We start from the raw sequence: 7,397 nt of genomic DNA on the forward strand, positions 1-7,397 counted from the left end.
CACCCCCCAGGGGCGCTGGGGGAGAGGGAGGGTGCACACACCCCCAGGGGCGCTGGGGGAGAGGGAGGGTGCACACCCCCCAGGGGCGCTGGGGGCGGGCGGGGGCTGCTGCTGCCCAGGCTCCTGCGCAGACCCCGCCTGGGTGGCTGCACTGGCTGGCGGGCCCGGTGCCTGCAACTTCCAGCCGGGCTGAGGCGCTCTGCTCGGCTCTGCCGTGCCCGCGGGCTCAGGCCGCTGCTCCCCTCGCCTCCCTGTGCACAGGCGCTGGCAGAGGCTCGGTGCCACCTCCGGACCAGACCAGGGGGTGACTTGGCCGCTGAGAGCTGGGCTGCAGGGACTGCCCGCGCCTCCACGCTGCTCCTTGATTAACCCCTGCAGGCGGCGGGGCGGACTGCGGCTCCAGTCGGCGTTTGCGGGTGTGGAGGGCGTGGAAAGACGCGCGCAGCGGCGGGGCGCGAACCGCGGGCGCGGGGGCGTTAGGAGCTCTCCGGGCCCACCGGCTTGCTCGGAAGTCTGGCCCTCCCTGCCCCCGCCCGGACACACCTCCGGCGCTCCCGGCTCCCTCTGCTCCGGAGTCCTGGACCGCTTCCAGGGAAGGCAGCTCTGGGTCTGGGCAGCGCCCCTGGGAGCCGCCGGCGCCCGCCCTGCTCCCTTCGGGTCCGGCAGCTGCTTCTCCTTCGCCTCCGCTGCGGGCTTTAGTGTCCCCGCCGGCAGACCCGGGACACCTGCACGGAGGATTCGCCCAGACAGGGCTGGCGAGGGGGACGCCGGGCACCCAGGAAGTTTTGAAGGCAGAGACTGGAGTCCTGAGCCCCCAACTGCCTCCGGACATGAATCAAACAGCGGGCGCCTCCAATAACGTCCGGTGCCCCCCCGGGAAAGGTCACAAGGTAGGCGCGCTCGAGGGGCTCGGTGGTGACCGGAGGGCGGCTGCTGCCCGCAGCTTGCAGCTGGGTGGGTCCAGCGTCCCGAGGGAGCCGCACTCAGCGGGCGGTGCTGGGGGAGGTTGAATCAGTAAGGGCCACGGGCCCAGGGGCTTGTGAGAACAGGTGGTGTTGCACTGACCCGAGGCCAGGCTGGGCCGCCTGTCCTGGCTGCCAGGGGCCAGACCCCGGAATGGCCCGCTGCGCGCAGCTGAAGCTGCTTGCGGAGGGCGCAGGGGAGGGCGGAGGGCGGTGCGCGCCCCACCCCCAGCGGCAGCCCCTGCGAGGACAGGACGGGCTGGGAGCGCAGCCAGGGCGGTGGGTGTCGCCCCCACGTGCTCCATTAACTTTCCTGGCCCGGACGTGCCTGGAATGAGCTCAGCGGATTCCAGCGGAGGCCGGAGGATCCCTCCGCCGCCGGCGCCCAGGGGTGCCGCACTGGGGAAACGCCTCCCACGCTTGGCGGTGGCCACATGCCCTGTGCTCCCCGAGGGGGTTCCCTGAGCTGGTCCTTCATTTGCGAGTCTCCCCTGGGCTGCCCAGGGCCGCCCTGCGGGCTGTGTGGGTGGATGTGGACTTTGGAATCGGCTAGAAGATTTCTAGGATCTAAAAATCAGCCACTTTGCACCGTGAATTGTGGCTCGCGCCTCTGCCGGCTCCGCCCGCCTGCCACCCCGAGAGGCCGGGCGGCCCTTGCCCCCCCCCCCCGCGCTGGCCTGGACCCCACTTGCTGGAGGATGGGGGTGGGATCTGGAATTCCTAAGGACTGGGGCTCTCCGATGCATCAGGGACTGTCGGGAGTTACTTAAGAGGCCCCGCCCCAGCGCCTGTATTTCCACCGGCTGGGGGGCCTGTGGCCCTGGGGGTGTCCGGGGAATTGGGGTCCTACCCCACATCTGTTCTCATCACCTGTTGCTGGAGTAGCCCCCTCTTCACGGGGACTACTGAACGGCCACCGTAGGCAGTGCCTCTGTTATGGTGCTAGCAGCTGGCATCAGTTTGGAATTAAAGGCCACGAGGCTCACACAGCCGCCAGGTCGCCGGGGCGGAGACGCTCAGGGCCTGTGTTAGTGGGCAGGCTCGGGGCGGGCAGTCCCCGCAGGGCGAGGGCGGTCTGACGCCAGCCTAGCTTCCTGGGAGACCCTGCGCACAGCCGCAGTTTGGGGGAACCTGCCACAGAGCAGGGGCCCTGACATCACAAAGTGTGGGACTGTGCCCGGCGCGCTCGGCGCGCTGTGGCTCGGGAACTCGGCGCTTAACCCCACGGCCGCGCAGGCCCCCAGGAGGACCAGGCGGCTGACCCGACTGCACTCCAGGGGCGCCGGGGGAGGGGGGTTGGCACCTGGCACCTGCTGGAGGAAGAGAGCCCCCACTTCTGTCTCAGAGCAGCAGCCGCCAGGCTGGTCCTGCCTGGGAGCTGCGGTCTCGGGGGTAGCTGGGAGGGCGAGCTGGACGCTCAGATGGACATGGCAGGAGATGGGGCCTTGGAGAGTTTTGGGGCGAGGGCAGGGGCGTTCCAGTCAAGGTGGGGCCCGCCTGGGAAGGGCTGGGCACCTCGGTTACAAGACACTTGGTAACAGGAAGCCCAGGCGTGGGTCCTCCCTTGGGAAGCTGCTCCCACTTCAACTGTGGGCGGGAGTGCTCGAGGGCCTGGCCGGGCGGGCTCTCCCCGCTCGCGCGTCCTGATTCTGTGGCCGGGACAGGAGGCGGCAGATGGCCTGGTCTCCCGTGCAGGCGACTGTTGGCAGCACTCACCCTCCCAGGGTGGCCATCGGGGGCGAGCCACCCCAGCTGCAGCCAAGATGCCAAGGGCTGAGGGTGGCCAGGTGCCAGCCGCTTCCGCGTCACCGGGGGGCCAGCACCCACTGCAGCTAGGGAGGTCAGAGTGCGAGGCTTACACGGCCCGGGGCCCTGCCTCACGCCCACGCCGGCCATCTGCTGGCCCCGTGCAGTCGCGAGGCCACAGCGGAGGACCCAGGGGCCTGGGCGCGGGGTGGACCCGCCGCGGGCCCCAGCAGCCCACCACCATGTCCGCGAGCTCTGGGGTGGGGCTTTCTGGAAATTCCTTGTCTGACTTCCTACCTGTTTCGTTTCTAATGTACACAGCGGGGTGCCCTGGGCGACAGAAAGGGTGGACGGTCACCTGCGGCCGCGAGGAGCCCCGACGCTGCGTGGCCAGCGGGACTGCTGCCCGCTGGCCGCTGAATCCGTCCCGCGTGTCACGTCTCTGAGCGTTTAACGCTGCAGGCGTGACCCTATCGCTAAGCCATTCAGCGTTGACTGAGCCGCAACGTCCACGCTTGTGCGTTTCTGGCACTGTAGCAGGGTCCTGGGGCCCCGCGTCACTGTCAGCAAGAAGAGCTGCGTTTCGCATGATGGAAGCGTTCATTGTTCACTCCCCGAGGGCGGGGCTGGTGCCCGAGGCCCCGCAGGCACAGGACGGACTTTGCCACCTGCTGCACCTTCCAGAACACTCCTGGCCTTCTGTCTTGGCTCCCCCAAGCCCTCTCGGGGCTGCAGCCTGCCCCCGCGCCCCCAGGCGCTGCCCGCTCCTCACTGCTGGGAGCCCACGGCCGCGGGGTCCTGGCCGAGCTCGCCCCGTCGGGCCCACGGTCCCTCTGTGCTCGCTGGCCGGAGTCTCGTGTCTGCCCACTGAGAGGAAAGTCCCGAGTCTTGAGTTTTTGGTGTCGTTATGAAATGCGTCTTCGCAGTCCTGGCTGGGCGGGGGCCGTCAGGGCACAGGCGGCGGCTAAGGCCTCGGGCGCCCGACCAGTCTGCAGTTTCCCCTGAGACGTGTTGAGCCCGCAGGGACTGCCGGGCCCCGCGTGGGCAGGCGCTTGGGCCCGGCTGGGCCTCTGGCTTTCACCCCGTGGGCGTCCTCTCGACCACAGACGGGGTGCTGCTGGCCTCCCGCCTCTCCCTCTACGCGCTGGGCTCTCCCCGCCACACCTGGGCTCCCTGCCTGCGGGCCTGTCCTCCTCCGTCGGGGTCCCCTCCGCCCCGTCCTCTCACGGCCCCGGCTCCTACTTTATTTCCAGGCATCCGTGGCTCTCGGGGGCCCAGTGGCGGCGCCGCCTCCTCGCTCAGGCCGCCGTCTCGTCGTCACAAAGGGCCTGGTTAAGTGGCCCATGGGGCTCTGGTCTTCGGGTTCTCGCGTCTGGCTAACCCCGGACTGGACGGTGCTGGCGCTTTGTCTGGAAAAGGGGTCACACTGAGCCCTGGTGAGCCTCTCCCGGGCGCTGGGCGCCTGAGTGGACATGGCCTCGGGGGCTCCCTCTGGGAGGGCAGCTCTGGTTAGGGTCTGCCCTCCCACCCACTCCAGGCCCCCAGACCCCCAGGGTGTGGGTGACTCGGGGCAGCCAGAGGCCTGGACAGCGTTTCTGAGTGGAAGTCATGGCTCCCTGTGCCTCCAGGCTCCAGCCCCCAGGCCCCTGCCCCCAGGCTCCAGCCCTGGGCTCCAGCCCCAGGCCCCTGCCCCCGGCTCCAGCCCCTCCCGCCGAGGCCTCTGTTTTGAGTTCGCAGACACAGTTGCTCCCCGCCTGTGGCCACTGTGGGGGCCCCACCTCCATCTTTCCTCAGGACGTTCCGTCTGCAGCTTCAAATCAGTGCTTTTGGGGACCTGGCCTGCTGTGGCCTCGGCTCCTGAGCTGACTCGGCGCCTCACGGCCGTTACCCTTCACTTGACTGACCCTCTGGTGTGGGGTGGGTGTGCTCTGAGCCAGCCGCATCCAGGCCGCGCGGGCAGGGCCGCAGCCCCCATGGCCGCCTCCTGTCCATTGCAGTCCTGGCCTCCTCCTTCCTGACCATGCAGGCCGGGGCCGGGAGCGCAGCCCTGCAGGGCTGGCCGGCGGCAGGGAGGACTCTCCCCGCGTCTCAGGACAGCACCCCGCTTCTGTGTCGGCTTGACCCCCAGGTCCGGCTCTGGTCTCCGCCACACCTGCGCCACCAGGTGGAAGTGAGACGGTGCAGTGGGCGCCTCTGCCTGGCCCTGGCTCCTCCGGCAGAGACCCCCCCCCCCCCCCCCCCCAGTGGTTTAAACCAGACCTAGCCTCGGAGTCATGTCATTCAAACTCATCCGGTAGTGAGGCGGCAAAAGCCAGCGAGTTCAGAGAGAGCTGGGTGCGTCCCCTGCCTGGGTTCTGGCGCAGCCTGTGGCCCTATGGGGACCCCACCTCCGACTCCTGGGGGCGCCCAGGGCCGGGCACTGTGGGCCTCCCCGCCCCCCCCCACGGTCCCCCCCAGAGAGACCCCAGGACGCCCGCTGCTGTCCTCGGCCGCCCGCCCGCGGGCTCTGGGGCTGCGGGGGCGTGGGGGCCTGGGGGCTCGCTGGCCAGGGGGGATTTCTGAAGGAAGGCCCACGGAGCCCACACCCATCGACGATGTAATTCTTCTTACGACCCAGACGCTAAATCATCGCGAGGAAGTTTAGAAAGTTTAATGTCATACACAAAGCATAAATTTCCTTAATGACTTCCAGGATATTAGTGCAAATCTATGTTATTTTCATTTTATATTTCATTGATTTGCAACATTTCAGTTGTCCTACTGACACACATAAAATGAATCTAAGCTCGTCAGAAGTCGGGTCTCCAGGAACAGGCGGTGCTGAGTCGCCTCTGACCCTGGGGCTTAACGGGGTGCGTGGTTTTTGGGAACGCTGAACTCTCCCCCAAGCCAACGCTGCCAGCTCCTGTCTTGTACCTTATGAAGGACGGAGCCTGAGTGAGTTTTGGGGACCCCCGGTGGGACGCGGGCTCTAACTGAGGGCCTGGAGGGCTGTGCCTGGCCAGCGACGGCGGGTGCGGCTGCTCCCAGCCCCCGGCGTCGGGCGGCGATCCCCGCACCCCCAGCGCCCGCACGCACGGCCTGTGTTCTGCCAGCGCCCCTTCTCTCTTAGTGGAGTTTGGAATTGAACCGCAGTCGCCCCAGACAAGTGCGTCACCGGGTAATTGCAGGCGGTCAGCGGAACCAGACACGCGGGACCGGGCCGTCCTGTGACTTCGTTTTTCATGAAGTAGAAGGTTGAAGATGCTCCGAGTCCTGGTGTAGAGAGCCGTAAGTGTGCGGGTCGGAGAGGGAGAACTGACGGCGTGCTGAGGCCGAGGGCCGAGGGCCGAGGGGCCCGCACTGGGCCTGGCCACCAGCGGCCCTTCGCAGTAGCAGCCCCGCCGCCGGTCTTGCGCAAGGGGAAGTCATTCACGCCTGGCCTCCGGCACCCAGGGCGGGCTGCAGCCTTTCTTTCTGCTCTCATTCCCACCCCGGGTCAGTGGTTTGTGCCTTGCGCGTCCCCCAGCGGTGATGATCTCCCCTTTTGCTCTTGAAACGGATCCCCAAAACTCTGAAGAGCCACATTTACCGCTGCGGTGGGGTGTGATGGACTGCTCACATTTAACGTGCGGTCTGATAAGCTTGGGCACGCGTGTGTCTGAGCTGGGGACACCATGGGCAGGATGCTGGGCACACCTGGGGACCACCGGCCTCAGCGGGGGCCGGACGCAGGCTGGACGTGGCTCGGGGCCCTCGGCCGCGGCGGGGCTGCCCCTTCAGACTCTCTGAGCTGAGAGGCTGCAGGTTCGAGACTGGGGCTCTGTGTGCCAGCCCCAGAGGCCGACGGCCGGATGACCTCCAGGAGGAAGGGGGGACAGCACGGACCCCAGAAATGAGGAGCCCACATCCAGACTTCGTGGTTGTGCTTCCGGGGTCCCCCTTTCCCTCTGGGTGAATGTGGGGGGGGGTGAAGTCAACAGAAAACAAAGACCAGCTTTTGTCGCCTCCGGCCTCCTGCATCTGCTCCTGCTCCTTGCTGCCGAGTCAGGCTGCTGTGCTGGTCACCTCCTGGGGAGCCCACGACCTCCTGGGGAGCTGACGACCTCCTGGGAGCGTCTTCTGCTCTTGCTGGCTTCCCCGGAGCCGGGGCAGCCTGGAGCAGGGGCAGGGGCACCGTTTGCCTCTAAGCGGGAGTGGGGGACGCGCCTTCCAGGTTATTCTTGGGCAGAACGCGCCAGGGTGGAATGTATCCCCAAACAGGGGGTCTCCAGGATGTTCTGTGTGGGAGGGGGTGGGGGGGCCCCACTGGGGCGCCAGGAGCCAGCGGGTGGGACGGGGCAGGCGAGGGACCCCGTCGCGGAGGTGCGCAGACCGCGGACTTGTGGTGATGGGTTGGGCTGGTCTGGGTCACACAGAATGCGGGCTCAAAGCGGGCGGGGTGCCAGCCGGCGGGTGGGGTGCCAGCCGGCGGCAGGGCTCCTAGTCGGACCATGCCTGCAGCCGCCCGCTGTGTGGCCTGTGCGCCTGTCCAGGCCAGTCGCTGGGCTTCTGCCTGGCCGTGGCCATCGAATGGGCCCTCGCAAGAGACGTGGTGGCGACAAGTGCTTCAGCGCCTCGGACGCCTGCCGCCCGCCGCCCCTCCAGCGCCACCTGGACGCGCCGGGGCATCTCTGGCTGGTCCTGCTGGCCCTGGCGTTGTGCTCCCCC

The 7,397-nt window shown here is 68.1% G+C and overlaps 1 long non-coding RNA gene across 1 annotated transcript in view; it reads right to left on the reverse strand.

The window, feature by feature from the left end:
- LOC105854478 overlaps window positions 1–1,038 on the reverse strand; it is a 2,315-nt gene extending 1,277 nt beyond the window's left edge. The window contains exon 1 of the long non-coding RNA XR_001146164.1: window positions 544–1,038. This is a non-coding gene — a long non-coding RNA (uncharacterized LOC105854478). The remainder of the gene's footprint in view (window positions 1–543) is intronic.
- Between the last annotated feature and the right edge of the window lie 6,359 nt (window positions 1,039–7,397).

This window comes from Condylura cristata, unplaced genomic scaffold (genome assembly GCF_000260355.1).
Source record: "Condylura cristata isolate star-nosed mole 26May11 unplaced genomic scaffold, ConCri1.0 scaffold00042, whole genome shotgun sequence".
NCBI lineage: Eukaryota > Metazoa > Chordata > Mammalia > Eulipotyphla > Talpidae > Condylura > Condylura cristata.